This window comes from Halichoerus grypus, chromosome 15 (genome assembly GCF_964656455.1).
Source record: "Halichoerus grypus chromosome 15, mHalGry1.hap1.1, whole genome shotgun sequence".
Taxonomy (NCBI): Eukaryota; Metazoa; Chordata; class Mammalia; order Carnivora; family Phocidae; genus Halichoerus; species Halichoerus grypus.
This window is the reverse complement of record NC_135726.1, coordinates 6,046,170-6,066,451: the sequence shown is the minus strand read 5'-3', so window position 1 is coordinate 6,066,451 and position 20,282 is coordinate 6,046,170. Positions and strand designations below refer to the sequence as shown.

The window sequence follows — 20,282 nt, the reverse complement described above, 5'->3', positions numbered from 1 at the left end:
CAGTCTTCTTCAAGGTTGGTGTCTAAGTAGAGGTCTCACAGTGAACCAGCAGGAGTCTTGAAGGTGAATCAGGATAATCCGTGCGTCATGATCTTCCTGGTTTTGCCAGCTGGGGTTAAGGCCAAGGTCTAGGCCAAGGAAGAGGAGGGCCTCAACCAAGGAAATTGGGATTCAGGAAAAGGCTTCAGACTCGAAGGGAGCTCTAGAGCCATGCCCCTTAAAGGGTGGGCTTCAGATCAGCAGCATCAGCATCACCTGGATAATCATTATAAATGCAAATTCTAAATCAGAAGCTCTGGGGGTGGAGCCTGCAATGTGTGATGCAAAGAGCCCTCTAGGGATTCTGATACATGCTGAAGGCTGTGACCCACTGGTGTAGAGTTTTAATAAGGAGGAAAGGCAAAGCTAGTGAGGCTGGGGAGGGCCTTTGGGGAACATATGGTACAGTGGGCCTGTCATACCTAGTCATTAACTTAGAGACACAGGAGGAAACTTGCATCCCCTTGTTGCATATGGGCCTCTATTGCTTTAATGAGGGTTATCAGGGCCCACAGCTCACTAGAGCTGGGCGTATCAGAGACTATAAGAGGCAAGGGAGGAGATGCCAATGTCCGCAAATGCACCTGGAGATATTCAGGTGGTTCCTCCTCCTTCAGACTCCGCACTGTGCTCGCCACACCATCTGCCTCCCTCACTGAGTCCCTGCTGGGTCCAAGTGAGAATAAAGCCAAATATTTTCAAAAGGTTCTGTGTCCAGCCATACTCAGATGATACTCCTGCCACATAGATAACATCTTCCTCATAGTCAATAAAAATGATGCACAGCAGAGTGTGGAGTTATTCAACACACAGTTTTCAAAGATCTTTCACTGCCTCTGTGTAAAACCAAACAGAGATTATTTTTCTGAGAGGGCAGCAATCATACACTCACAGTTATTTGGTAGAAATAAATGAGGGATACGTCACATCAGGCATGGTGGGTCCTCCATTCATATGGATTATTTTGCTGCTTAGAAAGACCCATAACTGAACAGGCTTAAAACAGGCACAGTCTCATGTCTCTGAGCACCACATGGAAAAAACCTTGAATGCTTTTTTCTAATATGATTGTGATGGCTAATTTTATGTATCACCTTGACTGGGCTGCCCAGAGAGCTGGTAAAACATTATTTCTGGGTGTGTCTGTGAGGGTGTTTCTGGAAGAGATTAGCATTTGAATCAGTAGACTAAGTAATGAAGATCATCCTCACAAATGTGGATGGGCATCATCCAATCAGTTGAGAGCTCGAATAGAACAAAAAGATGGAGAAAGAACAAATTAACTCTCTTTGAGCTGAGACATTCATCTTCTTCTGCCTTAGGACATTGGCACTCCTCGTTCTTGGACATTTGGACTCAGATTAGAACGTATACCATGGCCCTCCAATTATTACGCCTTTGGACTCAGACTTAAGTACACCATTGGTTTTCCTGGTTCTCCAGCTTGCAAATGGCAGATGATGTGACTTCTCAGCCTCCATGACCACGTGAGCCAATTCTTATAATTAATCTCTTATATTTACGTCTTTGTATATCTTATTGGTTCTGGAGAACCCCAATACAATGATGGATATATTTGAAGTAGTAATGCCTGATAAGTAGTTACTGGCATTGAAAGCCCACATTATGGAGATCTAGTCCAAACTGACCACTTGAGAAGGAAATGAGTAATTTCTAAGTTCCCTGTGGTTTTTGGATATATTCAAGGGGGCTACCTCCAATTAGAAACTGCACCCTTGTCTTTGACTCCAGAAGGTGGAGATATAGTGTTTTGACTTGAGCCAGGATGTTACATTGAGTGTAAATAGACATTTTCTAGATCTTTGTGGCTTGATGGAACCTTACTTTCTTTAACTTCACCTTGGCATGGCGTATAGAGCCTGTTTTTCTTGTATATTTTTGGTGGGAACTAGACATGTCAAAATAGTTTCCACTGTGCAACTGAGTTTCCTGCATCTGGGAAATGCTAATGTAGATATATCCACTTGCTTGCAGTGAGGAGACTCCAGAACCCCAGCCTCCAGAGATGCCTGGAATTATTTTTTAACTTTCTATTATGAAAATGTTCAAATACAGACAGAAAATGACAAGATAGTACAGTGAAGCCTCACTGTAACCATCACCCAGCTTCTATAGTCCTCAAAAGAAATCTTTTATCTCTACCCCACCCACTTCTCTCTACCTCTCTCACCCTGACTGGTTTATTTTGAAGCAAATCTCAGCTATCATGTCATTTTGTCCACATATATATCAGTATGTGCTTCTAAAAGACAAGAACTCTTAAAAAAGCACAACCACAATACCACTATCACATGTAAAAAAAAATGACAGTATCTTCTTATTAGCATCAAATATCCAGTCAGTGTTGACTTCCCTGGTTGCATCATAAGTAGTGTTTTTATTCTTGGGTTTGTTTGAATCAGGATCCAAACAATTCTATGTGTTACACTTGGTTGAAATATTCTAAGAAGGTGACTTGAAATCATTTCTCATACTTAGCATGCTTTGTCTTCTGTTTGGGCTCAGAAGTCCTAAATAAATGCTGAGAGGCCAAGGCTGTCATGTCATCCCTCCATAACCCAGTGACTGGCCCAGCAAGCACATCATCTGCCAAATTCTGGCAGCAGAGGCCAGAGGGGCAGGTGGTAGAAAATGAGATGAGCATAGGTTGCCAGGATCCCAGCCTGAGCCTAAGCTGTGTTCATCCTAAAATCTGGACATGCTTTTTGCACTGGCAGGGAAAGGCTACTATGGAGTCTACTTGATGGGAAGGATGAAAGAGTTGCTCCAAAAAATAGGTCACAGGGTGGGGTTGGCTACCATCTGGCCCAATGCCGATAGATCACACTTACCTCCTGGAAGCATGCAATGTGACCCAGTTCACATCCTGGAAGCATGCAGTGTGATGGCTCTGGGTTTGAAGGCTGGTGAAGGACAGTGCCTGTTAGTCAGGTCTTTTCCTTACTCAAGGTCAGGGGTCCACTAAAATCTCCCTGGGACTTTGAGAATTCAAGTTGCTAGCATTGGGAAACCAAGGCAAAGTAGCTGATGAATTTGATTAAAGTCCATGGTCTATGAGAGGGTTATCCAATTGTTTTGGCATCTCTGTTTCCTTTGAAGGAAGATAAGGGAGAGCTCACATATTTATCCTTCCATGCATTTATCCACCTAGCCACCTTTCTGTCCTATGTGTGGTTCTTCTTGTTCAGCAGACAAGTTATTTCCATGTGGCTAGGGACAGTGGCTATTGGTAGCCCTAGATTATTCAAACCAACATAAAGGGAATTTCTCTAGTCCATCATCTGTATGTCTATTCCAGTGAGGAAACATGACTGGCCTTTCTTGAATCCCATGCCCTCAGTCGCTGTGTTCAGTAAAACAGGATACTCCAGTAGGTAGGCTTATGTCAGGCATCTTCCCTGTGACCAGAGGAGATGGGAAAAAAGAGGAATATGTAGGGCAGGGAAAACAAACTAATAAACCACAGTACCTATCACACTCTATTCCGCACTTCCCCCACACCCAATGACATGAGTAGAACTCCAAGTTAAAGCCTCCAGGATTGATGAAAAGGCAGTATGGATAGATATTATTCCCACTTTTCAAATTTTGTACTTTATTGTTTAGCTTATTCAATTTTATTTAGTGTGACTACCTCATTTCCCACCATATTGATTTATTTATTGAGTCTCTCTCTAATAGAAAGGAAGCAGAAGGTAGAGAAAATACTATAGTTAACTGATGGAAAAATAGTTATATCCATATAATCAGCTAATCCCAGCCCGTTTTCTTTATTTTTAGCTCTTCAAGCCATCCCCAAGTCAAAGTAAGTATTGCCTTGCATCCCTCTCCTGTGCACCTCTTCACATTTCTCCATGCAGGACTTGAACTAGTGTGATCAAGACAGAAAAGAGTGAGGAGGTGGGCCAGTGGGATGGGGGTGTGTGTGAAGGAGTAGGCAGAGAAATCAGGAGTGGAGAAAGCAGACTTCTGGTTCTCCTGTGTGCATGCACACACCTGCACAGACGAGCACATGCATGTGCATTAGCTGATCAATGCTTTGTTAAAAAAAAAACAATTCTGAAATTGAGGGTAGTTTTATGACAATTGATATGATTCTAAACACCATACCTTGCTCCAGGAGACTTAAAAGGGAGATAAACTAGCATTTGGTCAACAATTACTGAGAGACTTTCAAAACAAAATAAGACCATTCTCAACTTTCTTTAAAAGTCTTTCTAAATCTAAAAAAACAAGCCCAACTGTTAACTAATGGCCAGTATATTGGTTCATATTGGATGCAAGAATAATCTTTATATTAGATATATTTATGTTCATTTTATAGACTAAGTATAATTTGTCTAAGTTTTTAATTATCCAGAGGAGTTTATGATTGACCTTTTATTTTACAACTTATTTGTTATGGATGTAACTTTTCTGATGCTCATTATTGGTCAGGAAACCTTACCCTTTACAAAAGTGTTTCCAAGAGAAAAAGAGTGTTTTTGTGCAATGATCTGGCTTAAAAACAACTTATAGGAGCATGTAGCAAACAATTGGGAATTGCTGGTACTCTTCTCTAGATTCTAATATAAACATGGTCAAAAAGTCTGGGCATGAGTTAGAAACAACTGAATATTAAAAATGCAAATGGAACAGCTGAACTCAAGGGAAATGCTTCATAGGCAGACAAAAGTACCATCAAAAGTGCTGTAGTGGTGTTATGAAATTTTAATTCATGATCAAGAAATTTTCTCACAAGTCCCAATACTTCTTTCCAATATATCTTTCAAATTATAGTGGGACCCGGTGGATAACTTTTTAAATATCCCTTAAATTGCAAGTAGATGAACATTTGGCCCAAATACTTTAAAATTCTTATGTGGCTAAGCTTGGGGATTCAGTAGGAAGAGTTACATCAGCGTAGACCAGCCCTGCCTCTTGTATCTTACATCTTCTAGCAACCAGAATGTGTTTCAGGCACGCACTCTGGAGTTATGTTTAACAATCCCAAGACATCATCTCTATTCAGGCTCACAGCCTCCGGTAGAGACGAAGAGAATATTAAATAATCCAAAGGGCCTGCCATGAAACCCTGCAGCTCTTGGGTGAAGCTCAGCATTAGGGTGACTGCTTTTTTTTTAAAAAAATAGTATGCTTGCATTTTGTTTCAGAAATAATATGCTTTAGGCTCTTAAAATGAGCATTACTGGGTGATCAAGGTCAGGTGCAACCTTGAGTATTAATGGAGTGTTAAAAGAAACTATGGTTTAACCCTGTGAAAAGTAAATTCCATTGGTCTTAGGCTGAAAAAAATTTACTCAGGTGTGACTGAGCTTGCAAAACCTCAGGTAAATCATTCACACTTTACAGTGGTGTGGAAAGAAAGTGGGAATAAGTAGAAAGTAAATGTTTTGAGGTTAGCAAAGGACTTGAGGTATTTGTGTGACTAGAGGTCTGTTCATGGTTGTCTTAGTCTTCTATGGCTTTGTTTTTTTTTTTTTTTTTAAGATTTTATTTATTTATTTGACAGAGAGAGAGATAGCGAGAGCAGGAACACAAGCAGGGGGAGTGGGAGAGGGAGAAGCAGGCTTCCCGCCAAACAGGGAACCCGATGTGGGACTCGATCCCAGGACCGTGGGATCATGACCTGAGCCGAAGGCGGACGCTTAACGACTGAGCCACCCAGGCGCCCAGTCTTCTATGGCTTTGTAACAAATGACCATAAATTTATTAGCTTAAACAACTCCCGTTCATTAGCCCACAGTTCTCTAGTTAGATGTCCAGGACAGCATGCCTAAGCTCTCTGCTTAGGGCTGCACCAGACTGAAATCAAGGTATTGGCTGGACTGAGTTCTCACCTGGAGGCTCTAGGGATGAATCCACTTCCAGTCTCATTCTTGTTGTTGTTGGCAGAATTCAGTTCCTTGTGGTGGCAGGACTGAGGTTCCCATTTCCTTGCTGACTGTCATCTGCCCACATTCCTGGCCACGTAGGCCCCTCCATCTTCAAGTCAGCAATGGCATGTCAAATTCTTCTTGTGCTTTGAAGCTTTGACCTCCTCTGTTGCTGACCTTTAGACCTGGATTTAAATGGCTCCTCTGATTGGGTCAGGCCCACCCAGACAGTCTCCCTATCTTAAAGTTAACTGGTTTGGGATGTAACTATATCTGTAAAATCTCTGTATAACATAAATAATCATGGCAGTGATATCTCTGCATATTCACAGTCCCAGGGATTACACAGGCCATGTATGCCAGGGGACAGGAAACTTGAGGGGCATCTTAGGCTCAGCCTACTACCATGGTGTCTGTCAAGATCCTCACCCTGCAACAACAGGCACTGCCTCTAAGAAGACTGAGTTTCTGATGAGTTTGTTGGACGGGGAGGGACACAGGAATGATGCTTCAAGGGGGATTACCTAGAAACCACATGTGCCATCTACCAGGTCTGCTTGCTAATGCAGCAGGCAGTTCATCATGTCCTTCTTAAGACCTCAAAGAATAACATGAACTATGTAGAAATCTTAATAAGTGAACATATAAATCTAGCCAGAGATGCAGGAAAGAGCCTGACTTCCTCTTCTGCCACTGTGGGGAATCCATGAAAATTGGGAAAAGATGTCATCTAGTTGGGTACCGTTTTGTGGGCACTGCCTGGTCAGTTGTCCATCAGACCCAGGTCAGCCCCACTCACCCCTCAGCAGGGCACCTTGTATACGTCGTGTGCAGACCCAGGTCATCCCTGTGTAGACTACGTGTGCAATCCAAGTGGGACTAGACCAGTTTGGGTCTGCGCAGTAGACACAGTGTTTTATTGCATTTAGTGGGAGAGAGAAATATATTCACTGTCAGTTCACACAGCAGAAGGCAAAGGGCATAGAGAAGGGTTTCTTACCTCAGCACCATTGACATTGGGAGTCAGAGAATTCTTTGTGGTAGGGGCTGTCCTGTGCGTTATAGGATGTTAGCAACACCTCTGGCCTCAGTACCATGCCCCCTAAGTTGTGACAAGCAAAAATGCTTCCAAACATGGTCAAATATCCCATCAGGGGCAAAATCACTCTCAGTTGAGAATGGCCATAGATATATAATTATTATAACATATAAGGAATGAAGAATTCAGAAAATCCCTCTAATATCCCATGGAGACTTTCTATCTTTTAGGATTGGAAGTGAGAAATGTAAATATTGGAAAAACCGCAAGCATTTATGTGACTATAAGGTAGAATGTATGAGAGAGAAAGAGACAGAGACAGAGATAGAGATAGAGAGAGACAGAGATACAGAGAGAGAGAGAGAGAGTGATATCTTTGCTGAAGTCCTGATCAAGTGGTACGTGAATACTGGACATCAGTAGTCAGTGCTATCCCTAGCTTTTAAATTATATGAGCCAATATATTTCTTTTTATCTTAAGCTAACTTATGCCATTACTTTGGCTTTCTGTCACTCACTACCTAAAGAGTTCTAATCGACACAAGGGGCATTACAGAAAGAGTACAAAGGATTAATGATTTGGACACATCAGGGCCTTGTCATGTCATTCATGCATAGGAGAAATGAGACTGGGAGGCTTATTGGGGTCAGGTGGTCAAAGGGCCTTATATGCCAGCCTGGAAGATTGGAACTTTGTTCTCTACCCACCACAGAGGGTTGGTAGAGTAAAGCCATTCAGCGTCCCTGAAATGCTGAGTTTGACTTTTATAGCCAGAAGTGTATTGGAAAGCACCCGTATTTGCATTGTCTTAGATGTCTCACTTCCACTGTAGTAAAACAATGGAACTGATATTAGGAATGAAAATCCATAAACATCAAGAAGAATATGGATCCATGACCCATAAAGCTGATTTATAAAGAAAAATTTGCCAAGAAAACTTGATTGGTTTTATTGATAGAATGGCTAAATTAGAAGATGAAAGGATCACAGTAGAAGTCATAGATCTTACTTCAGTAATGCAGCTGATACATTATTTCACAAAATTTTGCTTGACAAATTAATTCAAATTGGGTTGGCGGAGGAGCTGTCTGCACAGATTGAGGGCTGGACGAAGACTCATAAAGCCAAGGTAATGACAAACAGCCATGGAGGAGCTGCTGTGAGCTGCCTGATGTGCTACTGGAAGGGTGATCTGGTTCTGGCTTCATTGAATCTCTTAATTCCTTATTGGGAGGAAGGGAGCAATAAATACAGGGCAGTCAGCGTTAGCTGACTGGGTCACTTACTGGCTGTGCTGGGAGGTCACTAGGAATTGAGGAGAGACACGGAGCAGGAATTGCACAGACTGAGCCTACTTAGGTTGAAGCCTCATGGGGGATATCAGCAAGCTGAGCTCACAGTGGGGTTGCAGAAGAAGCTGGGAACCTTGGCTAGAGTGGTCAGAGAGTGGACCATGATTATAATGATAATTATTTCTCTGCATCAGGGGAGCCGTATGTCCAGTTATAAAAACACAAATCCAAATGCCTATAATAGGACCAGGTGGAGAGATGACAGAAAGAATGCTGGGTCATCCCACACAGCAATGAAAATAAATGTAATTTGTCAACCTCAGTAAATCTCCCAAACATCATGTTGAGTAAAGTTAGCTAGACCCAAAAGAAGGCATTCGGTAAGAGTTCATGTCCGTACAGCTCTCTAAACTATGTACTTAGGGATACATACATACATGGTAAAAATAAAATGAAAAGCAAGAAAATGATTATTACAAAGGTCAGTGTGGTGGTGACCCTGGAGGGATGTTGAGGCTGTGATTGGAAGGACAGATTGGGGGTGCTATGTTCCATTCCTTGACCTGGGAGTCGGTTATATAGATGTTGGCTTTATAATTACTCTTTAAACTGTGGTGTATTTTATGCACTTTCCTGAATATATGACATACACCACAATGAAAAAAGGAAAGAAAAAGGAGTCCAGGACCCCTCCAAAGGCAGCAGCCACTAGTTAGCTCCCGTGGACTGTTACCATGTGAGTATGGGGCCAATCTTGTCAGATCAAACCTTTCAAAGAAGTAAGATGTATAGATTTTTAAAAAAATGTGAAATAAACTTGTAACTGATTCTAAAATTATTTAGACACCATGTAAGCCAACAACATGGACCAGATAAAATAGGTCTAAAGGCAAAATTGAGCCCATGACTGCCACTTTGTGACTTCTGGCCCAATTCAGGGGATGGAGAGAAGGAGAGCATTTTTTTTTTTTTTTTTAAAGATTTTATTTATTTGAGAGCGAGAAGGAGAGAGAGAGAGAGCATGAGAGGGGGGAAAGCAGAGGGAGAAGCAGGCTCCCCACTGAACAAGGAGCCCGATGCGGGACTCGATCCCGGGACTCCAGGATCATGACCTGAGCCGAAGGCAGTCGCTTAACCAACTGAGCCACCCAGGCGCCCCAGAAGGAGAGCATTTTTACCTGGCTGTACTTAGCAGCATTCTTTGCACTGTCTTTTCTCTGAGGAAATTTATGCGTAATTGCTAAGGAGTTAGTGGGTCCTAACTAAGCACTTCCCAAACATTTCAATCTTTATAACCACAACTATTCCATTGTAGCCGACACTCAGAAAGTTTAAGAATTTTTCCCAAGATTACACAGCTGGTAAATGCGAGGGCTGATACTTGAACCGAGGCTGATTTGACGGCACAGTGCGTGCCTTCCACTGACGTTGCGGGGTCTGTGAGTAGGCAGTGAGCCTGGTGCCTCTTTTCTAGTCCTCTGCTCTGGCAGACATCATTAATCCATCAGTGCTCTTTCCTGCTGTGCTGAGACCCATCTCCAAGTGTGTTTCACCCCAGCACTCCGGGGGCCCACTCATAATTGATTGGAGTTGGCGACTTAGATGAAATGCATTTACTCTTCTGACATCATGAGATACTCCCCCTGTGGCTCAGGGTCCGCATGGACAGTTCCTAAATGGTGTTGCTAGAGCAAATATGCCAGCTACACTCTGGTTCTCCAGTAAAGAACTGGTCAACCTGTCTACCTCTCACTAGCCTAGATTATTATTTCTACTGTTGATGTTGGCCCCATTGCATTTGTCTGCTCCAGAACCAAGATGTTGGTGGGGGCCCTCCAGAGCCTGATATGCCCTCAGTACAGAGAAATCACCTTGAAAGCTGTTCCTCTCACTGTACCTTGAAAGAAGAGCATTATCAAAGGTGAATAAATGGGGTGTTAAATGATCTTTAGAAAAAGGGAAGGACAACGATGTACATGACATCAGGAGGTTAATGTGGAAAAGAGAAAGGTGATGATGATCCATCTGTGTCCTGTATCCTGGCTAGGGAGGAACCCAACCAGAGGGGCCACTGCAGGAAACTGCAGACCACTGGGTCTTGATGGAGCCTGAGGGAGCACATGGTCCACCTCCCTCATTTCAGAAGTGAGGGCCAGGGGTGTGATGTGATTCATCCGAGGAGCAAGGATGCTCCTTCACGCCCTGGCCCCTCTCACCATGATAAGAACAAAATGTAGTGCGATAGTTCAGAGAGTTAGCCTTGGCTTTATATCTCGACTTTGTTATGTTCTAGCTCTGTGACCTCAAGTTTCTTAACCTCTCATCTATTAGATGCCAATAACAGCGGGACATATTTTATAGAGTTGTAAGGATTTTCGGAAGAAATGTAGGTAAAAGTATGTATATCTGATACCTGGCATAAAGCAAGGACTCAAAATTTATATATACTTTAATATATACATGTATATACATATATATATATTTATATAAAACCCTCATATCTAATATTATGGCAAGTAATATGTTGTAGGACCTATATTTCTAAGGGCTTCAATAGTTAAAATTGACTCTTATTTTATGAGGTTGGATTTATATGGCCATTTCAGTTCTGGCATGTGATCTTAGAAGGACAACACTGTATCTTTTATAAGGAAATATTGCCTAAGTGTTGCTGTGAGAGGTAACACGTCCCAACAGGCCTCTTGGCCCTGTGCTGGCACCATTCTCTAAGACATAATGCTTCCTGGTACCAGAATGGTGAATGTAAGTGACAGTTTCCTGATTTGGGTATCTTAATAATAGTTAAAAGTTGTTTGAAATCAGGTCTTTATAAAGAAAGAAGAAAAATTCATTTAGAACAAAACAGATACTATTCATAGAAGTAAATGAACTATGTCTTGATGACTTTCTGGAGTCCTTCTTGGACAGCCATGGCCATATTGGTCATTGGTTGGAGTGACTGAACCTGGGCTGGTTAAGGATGGGGTAGTTAGGTACTTACCTGTTGGGAGGAACTAAGTATTGAAGGGTGGAGTCAGGATCCATAGCTGAGCAGGCTATTTGAGTGAAGGTCAAGCAGAGGACAATAAGCCAGATGTGAGGCTGTGGGAAGAGACAGGGATACCAGGGCGGGTGCAGGTCAGAGGCTTCCCATGGCCTATGGGCTCACCATCCAAGTTGTCACTCTGTGGTGGTTGTTGCTGGCCTTTCCCAGGAAGAAAGCATGTGTGTTTGGGGGTAGAGGTCGGAAGTCAGAGAGAGAAGGCTGCTTTTAAGGGAACAGAGTCTGTTCAGGCAACAAAGACAGAAGAATAGTTGGATATAATACATAGTATTGAGGCAGACAATAGGTAAGTAAAAGATAATACAATAGGTGATAATAGATAAGTGACAACATATGATAGATGGATAGATGGGTGATATGTAGTAACAGAGAGTAGCTAAATAGACTTAATAGGGAGAAGGATGGTGTATTAGTGTTCTGTTGTTGCTGTAACAGGTTACCACAAACTTAAAACAACATGGATTTTTTTTTAGAGAGGGAGAGAGAGATAGAAAGAGCACACTAGGAGCAGGGGGAGGAGCAGAGGGAGAGGGAAAGAGAGAATCTTAGATAAGTTGGTAAGGTAGGTATATACCAGTTCATGGGTATTATATAATTGCCAATGCTGCCATGGATAGAGTTTGAGTAGAGTTCTTATCCAGGAGTGAGCATGATGATGCCATCAAGGTCTGGACCTGATAGTTTCCTTTTTTATGGTTCTATATTTCTGACTCAGTTGTATGGCCACCACTTACCACGTCATATCCTGGTCTTGTGACATTCTATAATTGGAGCTGATATCTGAGTTGGATAGATTTTTTACTTTTTGTAAGTAATTGTCTCATTTTCCACCTCTGCTTGTTTATTCTTAATCCACTCCAAAACATTTATTGAGCAACTATTTTGTGCCAGGCATTGTGAGACATACTAGTGATACAGTGTATAAGGCAGCTCTCACGAAGCCTACATCTAGTGAAAGAAACCAAGAAGTAAACTGGCAAAACTGACCTCAGGCAACAAGTGCCATGAGAAGGAGAAATACAAGGTGAAACTCATCAGATAGGCACATACCCTAGACTTTGGGAGTCTGGGAAACTGTAGAAAAAGCAACATCTAATCTGAAACCCCAAGAATGTGTGGGGATTAGTCATATAAAGGACGCGGCTGCCTTGAACACCAGAATCTCATCAACTCTAATTCAGTTGCGCTGGTTATTTCTGTTCCTAATTGCTACTGCACAGATCTGTGCATACACTGCACATTTAGGATGTGTTGGTACTTTCAAATGCAAATGTGTTCTGCAAAAATGTCCTCTGCTTGTACAACTCAGCAAAAGTTCTCTGTGACTTTGGTGGTGGTGTGGGCTTTGTAGGTTTTATTTTTAATTTAATTTGATTTTTTGCTTTAAGTAGGGCAAGGATTCAGTGTTTGTCAGACTAGGGGCTGCGTGGATGATTCCACTCCATTACCAAGGGGGTTTGGGCTCTGTCATTTCTGTATTCCCCAAGTATAGAGGCTGTTGTTAAAGCTCTGCTTGTAGAAAAAAATGCTGAGGCCACAGAGGTTTCTGTTTAGTTCTTATCTGCTCCCTAATATGGGGTTGCACCGCAGGGGGCAGAGCTAAAGGGACTAGCAGATAAAGAACTAGAGACTCAAGCTCTCATGTCTTCTCTCTCCTGTCCCTTAAATTCTAGTTACTGATCATGTCCTACCTGACCATATCTCCCCAGTCAGAGCTCCAGTGCTGTCCAGGGGAAACTGGATCCTGAGAAAGGAGCTAGGATAATTGGAAATCATCTTTTCCCCAGATGCTGTGTGACCTGATGGGTGATACAGGTTTTTGGAATTAACAATGTGTGACTTTGCATAAGCCACTCACCTCTCTGCACCTCCAGGTCCTAATTATTCTCTTAAAAAAATATTTTATTTATTTATTTATTTGAGAGAGAGAGAGGGAGAACACAAGTTGGGGGAAGAGCAAGAGGGAGAGAGAGAATCTCAAGCAGACTCCACACTGAGTGTGGAGCCCAATGTGGGGCTTGATCCCAGGACACTGAGATCATGACCTGAGCCAAAATCAAGGGTCGGACGCGCCCCATAGGTGCCCCTCCATGTCCTAATTCTTAACTCAAGGGAGAGAGTTTAAATAATATAATGGCATGGAATGTTGTTCTGGTTGAGAGCATGGTTTTGTAGTCTTTGAATCACAGCTTTGCCCCTTACTGATTGTGTCACCTCAGGCATGTTACACAACCTTGTGAACCTTAGTTTCCTCATTTATAAAATGGAGGCAATATTATACCTTCCAGCACTCAGAGAAACAATGCACATCAAGTAATTAGCCTAGTGCTTACTAAAAGTCTTACAGTTTTAATTATTGTCAAATGTTTTACATGGTTCTGATTCCCTAATACAACCACTTGCTTAAAAAAAAAAATCATGATCTTGATTTATTGACCATGAAGAAATGGTGAGCCGTGCAAAAATGTGAAGCATAGAGATGTTAAGACAAGTTAATAAAAAGCAAACGTAAGAATGTATTTTAGAGGTTTCATTTCTGATCTTATTAACCCAAGCTGAAAATTAAAGTTAGATATGGTTATGGCATTATTTAATTTTGACAGTGAAGTTTAAAATGGGGAGGCATTTAAAAAGCATACTTTCAAATTATTTTTGCAACAGAGTTTAGACCATCAAAATTCTGCCTGTGTGTGCTTTTGTAAAAAATATATTTATGGATAGATAAGCTTTATTCCAATGTCTGCATAAATATGAGTTGATGTTGAACAATAGAAGGTTTCTGCAGAGGGCTAACATTTGTTTATTAGACAATAGAACTTGGTCCTGTCCTTCAGTTTGTCTCTGAATTCAGTTGATTGACACCTCATTATTAGCAGTCCATGCTCACTAATTATTTTCACCACACGCAGAATCTTAAAAAAAAAAAAAGTCTGGGTGGCACTTCCCATTTCTCAACTGTGTGTGTTTTTATATTAGCAATGAAATATTGATAATTTTATAACAGAGACTAAAATGTGTCTGTAGAAAGTGATTACAGATGTTGGCAGTGATGTAAAAGGTGGCAATTTTTGAGGAGAAGGCAAGATAGAGGGAAAGCTTTGTTTTTAGGAAGGCGCCAGCTCAAGCATATTGATACTTGACAGTGTAAGTAAGGAGATGAAAGGTAGACTAGAAATATAGCTGAAGGAGGGGTGGAAGGGAGAACAAGTAAGATGGTGGTGTTAGCCTTGGATAGAAATAAGAGGCTTTTTTTTCTTTGAAACAAAAGGAAAGAAAGTAAGGATGGTGTAAATGTGCAGAAAGAGGAAATTGGGGAATGGATCTCCCATTCTTTGGTGAATTGAGGTGAGAGTTTGGATGTGATTGGCCAAGGAATGGAAAAGAGCAGTCAAGTTTGTTAGTCATTGGAAATGAAAAATGTGGGAAACTAGAGATGATTAATAGAGTCTTACATTTGTTCTTCCAACTATTATTTATTATTTATGTTATGCTGGGAGCTAGAGATACAGGCGCGAATGAAACAGAGGGCCCCTGATCTCATGGAGCTTGTTAAAGGAAGCTGGTATGTTTAGCCTGGAAATGAAAAGACCCAGAAAGAATACCAAAGATATATCCAAATATTTGAAGGGTTACAAGCAAGTATTGAGAAGAAAACCTGCCTGTCCTACGTGTTGCTAAAACACAGATCTAAGACCAGTAGGTAGAATTTATAGGAAGCAAGATCTTGACTCAAGGGAGAAATGGGTGCCTTTGGAGGGAAGGAGTTCCCTGTCACTTTGAAGATACTCAGAGAACAGGCCATGATTGATAGAGATGGTTCGGGCATTGGAAAGCAAGTTGTGCAGTCAATGAGCTTTTAAGACACCTTACAACTCTGTGAGTCTGTGAATCACCAGGTGTCATCACACGATGTCACTTTCAGAAATTATTGCATGGATTGTCATCCTGCCCAAACTGTTGTCAGTGTGCATTTACTTTATATTAAGGGATGGGAGGAACCCTGAAGAAGGTACAAGTCTATTTCCTTTAAAGTAACTACTCTTCTATTTTCTTGTGATTAAGACATTTATTTAAAACCAGCCTTGCTAGTAAAAAGGCATATAATCACTGGTTCTCTTCAGCCCCTGTCATGACAGATTAACATTAATAATTTAGAGAACGGCAGCATTAAAAGTAATTACAAACTGTCAGAAAGATACAAGAAATATGACATAGTTCATAGCTTCTTTTCAGACCTCAAATATTATTTGAGGGGAAAAATAATTACATTTTCCTGTTCATTTCCTAATACAAATAACTTAGGAAATCTCATAATTCTTGAAATTTGCAATTAATTCATTGAAAAACTAATGTCAGTTTGAAAAAAAGACCTCTTTGGTCACAAATTTCCACTGTGGAATGATTCCTTAGGGCACGTTCCCAATTGCCTTGTCAAGGCTCGTTTTAAATGCATTAACATAGCAACATGAATAAATCAACTAGCATTTAAAAATATAAATTGTCTAAACTTCCTTTGATCGTGCATGCATTTAGCTCTTTCTTCTTTGTCTATCTAAATACTATACAATCTTTTGATTTAGGTACATCTCCATACAAATTTATATAAGGTATCAGAATCGAGTAAAATTCTTCCCTATGAACTTTTAAGTCCAACCTAAGCCTATTTTGTTCTATGGGTCCTATCCAGTGCCGCTTCTCATATGAAAAATGAGAAAGGTGTCAGTATTCATTTCTTAATTAAATTTTCTTAATGAAATTTCTTTAAGGCTTCTTCCATACCTCTTTTTTCTGTAATCCTTCTTAATTGCACATACTTTTACCCTGAGAAGAAAAAGACAGAGTGGACACTGTCACTCTATACTTCTTTATTATTCTAGACAAAGAAGGGGATTTGAAGTACCATTCACTTAGAACCTAGACACTAATGTACCATATGTAAAATTTACAATTCATGCTATTGAACAAATGTGTTAGATACATATCTTGTGGTATTCATGTCATTTTATATTTTGTTGTTTTGTAAAAACAGAAAACTCTGAGCAAAATAGTTGTTCAGATTTCAGTGGAACAGTTTGACCTCAGGACCAGATTGCATGTGGCCAACAGATCCAAACAGATTGCAATGGGGGTGTTGGATCGATGTCCATGATCTTTTTACCTGGAGACTGCCTGGCATATTGCAATGTACAGAATGCCAGAAGCCGGCCAAGGATGTCACTTGGAAAATAAGAAACGGAGGGAGAATGTTACTGCATTCTTAATATTTGTTGGTCCTAAAAAGTTACCATTTTATATGGCATATTCTTTAGGTAGAGGGTCATATGGGTTAGTTTTACATACTATCATGTGAAATGCTGGTTTATATTAGTTATATTTGTATCAAACGATTAGAATCTTAATTGGATTAACATTGTTCTGAAAAAGATAGCTAATTCGACTTGTCAGTATTTGCCATAGCATACACATCCACTCATGTTCTTTCTCTTTTTGGCTCCTCTGTGATGACCTGTCCTCTTTGGGAAAGTTACTTTTCATATAATGGTTTATAATGACATGGATGCATTAGATTATTTGGGGATAAGTATTTATACTACATCCTTTTAATAAAAAGTCTTAAATTGACATAGATGCATATATTGGAAATAAAAACAAGTTGCCCTCTCTTAACAACTGATAATACACAGCTCCCTATGAAGAAGGTCTTTTAAAATACTCTTTAATGTTTATTTATGATACAGGTCATTTCACACCCCCCATAGAACAATTAGGATAAAGAAAACCGGATGATCACAAAGAAGAAAATAAAAGTTCACTACCCAGTGGTAATAACTATTAGCAAGTTGATGTTTGTCCTTCCAGATTTTTTCATGCATTTGTATCTTTTAAAACAATAAATCATATTGTACATGCTCTTTGGGACCAGATTTGTTCTTTCCACAATATATAATGGATGTCTTCCCTAATACACAGCTTTATCTCCGTTTCTAATGATTTCAGAGTATTTATTGCATGACTTAATTTAAGCCATTTTTATTTAAGCATGCCCTATCATTGACAATTTAGGTAATTTCTACTTTGTTGCCATTAAAGAATTCTGCAATGGACATTCTTATAGTTCTCCCGACTCCCCTCTCTGTCTTCATTTAAGACACTCTCAAACAGGGCCTCCAAGTCTTTCAGGGAATAGCTGCCATTCCAGACAGAGATGGGGTCAAATCCAGTTCTTAGTGCTGTGTGGGCAGGGTCTCATCAAAGGAAAAAGTGAACCAAAAGGTTGAGCTGTGGGCCAAGGAGAGTCTTCAGGACATTTTACTCTTCCTGCTGAGTATCTTCCCCTTCTATTAATTCTATATTAATAATGGTGGCCAGGGGTGCCTGGGTGGCTCAGTTGGTTAAGCGTCTGCCTTCCGCTCAGGTCATGATCTCAGGGTCCTGGGATGGAGCCCCATGTCGGGCTCCTTGCTCAGCAAGGAGTCTGCTTCTCCCTCTGCCTCTCCCCCAGCTTGTGTTCTCTCTCTCTCTCTCACTCACTCTCTCTCTCAAATAAATAAATAAAATCTTTAAAAAAAATAATGGTTGACCATCTATATAATCCTTTCCCTAGGAAAGTGGTAGACTTCCTCAGCCATAGTTATTGGAGTGGAAGTTGCATTTACCCTGAAGGGCAGTTAGCCTTGTTTAAAAACAAAAAACAAAAAACAACTATTCGTCTATCTATCTATTTATCTACCATCCATTTATCTATCAATTGGTCTGTATATCTGTCTAGCTGAAATTTGTAAATAAAGCCAAAAGATTCCAGCATGTCCATTCTGTTTTTTCCTAGTGCAGAATTTTATTTTACTTTTTTTCAGCTTTATTGAGATATAATTGACAAAAAGAATTGTAGGATACTTGAAGTGTCCATTGTGATGGTTTGACACTTGCGTATCTTTTCAGTGTCATCCTAGGATACTGAGTAACAAGCCCACCTAAGTGTTGACTATTTAGGGCAGGGGTCAGCAAACATATTCTATAAAAAGCCAGATAACAGTCCTCTTCTGGGGACGGCGTCCATAGGCATTCAGAACGGTCCAGCGTTTGACCTACAGTCGCAGGCTGTCCTATAATACAGCCTCTAACAAAACTAGGCTGTCCCAAACCCCTGGTAATAGAATCGTTTACCTTTATACCCAGAATGTTGGGAAAGCACCAAAATCTGCACGTGGCGTGTGCCAGGCCGACTTCGGGGAGTTCGTGCTGTGAGACCTAAAGTCCTTATGAGGTTGTCCAAAACGAAAAAACACGTCAGCAGGGCCTATGGTGGTTCCACGTGTGCTAAGTGTGTTCGTGACAGGATCAAGCATGCTTTCCATATTGAGGAGCAGAAAATCGTTGTGAAAGTGTTAAAGGCCCAAGCACAGAGTCAGAAAGATAAATAAAAAAATGAAGCTTTTTTGAGTAATAAAAAAAATCAGAAGGCTTAAAAAAAAACCAAAAACCAGATAACAAATATTTTAGGCTCTTCAAGCCATATTTTCTCTGTCACAATTAATCAACTTTGCCACAGATAGTAGGAAAACAAATGTGTGTGACTATATTCCAATAAAACTTTATTTACAGAAACATGAGGCAGACCGGAATGGCCCATACGCCTTAGTTTGCTGATCCCCTGCTCTAGGGGAATGTAATTTTGTTTACTATTTACTAATAACTGACAAGGAACAAATTGTTTTTGTCTGGTAGAGATGCAAATGATTTATGTGCAATAGAAAGATAACCCACTGGTTATGCTTTTATTGCCTCGTAGGACACTAGCTAGTTTAGAATCTGATTTAGCAAACTTCATGCAGCAATCCCCCTCCTGTATGTATTGATTTCTGTATCCAGCTTTGTCATCCTGCTGGTTCTCTCACTGATAAGTTAAATAAAACTTTGGCATATGCTCATTGTTTATATGAGAATCGTGTTTTTAACTTTTTGAAAATTTTACTTTGATAGCCTGACAACCCTTAAGAAAAAGGAATTTGCAATGAGCATAACCTTCAAAGGTCAGCTCAGGCTTGCATCTGCTGCTTTCTGCAACAGATCTGTCTGGCTTTCTGTTTGTCTCTCCCTTGGTGTGACCAGATTACTTACTGTCCCTGTAGCCTCACCTTTTGTCCCTAAGAAGCTCCACTTTTTGAGGACAGGGCATCCTCACTGACAGAGAGATAGTCTTGTTTCTAAACATTTGTGACTGTTCTGCTAAATACATGCTGTGGTCAGTAGATTAGTTCCATTAGCAACTCACTTAGGACAAGTAACACATTTAGCTAGATTATTAAAAAAAAATAAAAGGTCTTTACACTCTTTCCTGTTATGATTTCATCCTGAAAACGAAACCAAGCCTATTAATACTCTCAGGGCTTGGCAGAGAGCCTTGTATTCAAGGGTTACCCTGCAGGACACTCTGCCTTAGGGGTTCACTTTCACTCCCAGTGACTAAGCATCTATGCTCAGCATCCCCTTCTTGCTCAGAGCTTTGATGTATTTTTTTCTTTTTAGAAAGCTGTTTTGTGTTTACTGTATACAGGATGTGATTCTTCACTCTTTTTCTGCATCATCTTATTTGATCCCCCCGCCCCGGCCCCAGCCACCCTAGAAGGCTACTACTCTTTATACTACCACTTCCTTGCATCTGCTGCTTTCTATCACTCTTTATAAAGGAGAAATCTGAGAACTCAAAGAAGGCTAGGCCCTTGCTCAAGGTCACATGGCCAGTAAATGGCAGGGTTAGGATTTTAACCTAGTTCTGTCTACCCCCCAAAATTCAAGCTTTTAGTCTGTATTCCCCAACTCCCTGTTCCTAGATCTACTCTCTGGGCCTGTCTTCAGATCAGACCTAGCTCCATTCTTGGGCCTTTATGACTATGGAAGGTAAGATTGTACTAATACTAAAATTTCTTTCTTCTTCTTCTTCTTTTTAATC

The 20,282-nt window shown here is 40.7% G+C and overlaps 1 protein-coding gene and 1 pseudogene across 1 annotated transcript in view; both read left to right on the top strand.

Annotated features, from left to right (window-relative positions):
* The window catches only part of CDH13 (cadherin 13), a 1,400,946-nt gene that overhangs the window by 182,173 nt on the left and 1,198,491 nt on the right, over window positions 1-20,282 (top strand). The window lies entirely within an intron of this gene.
* On the top strand, window positions 7,936-18,784 carry LOC118543693 (large ribosomal subunit protein eL34 pseudogene; annotated as a pseudogene).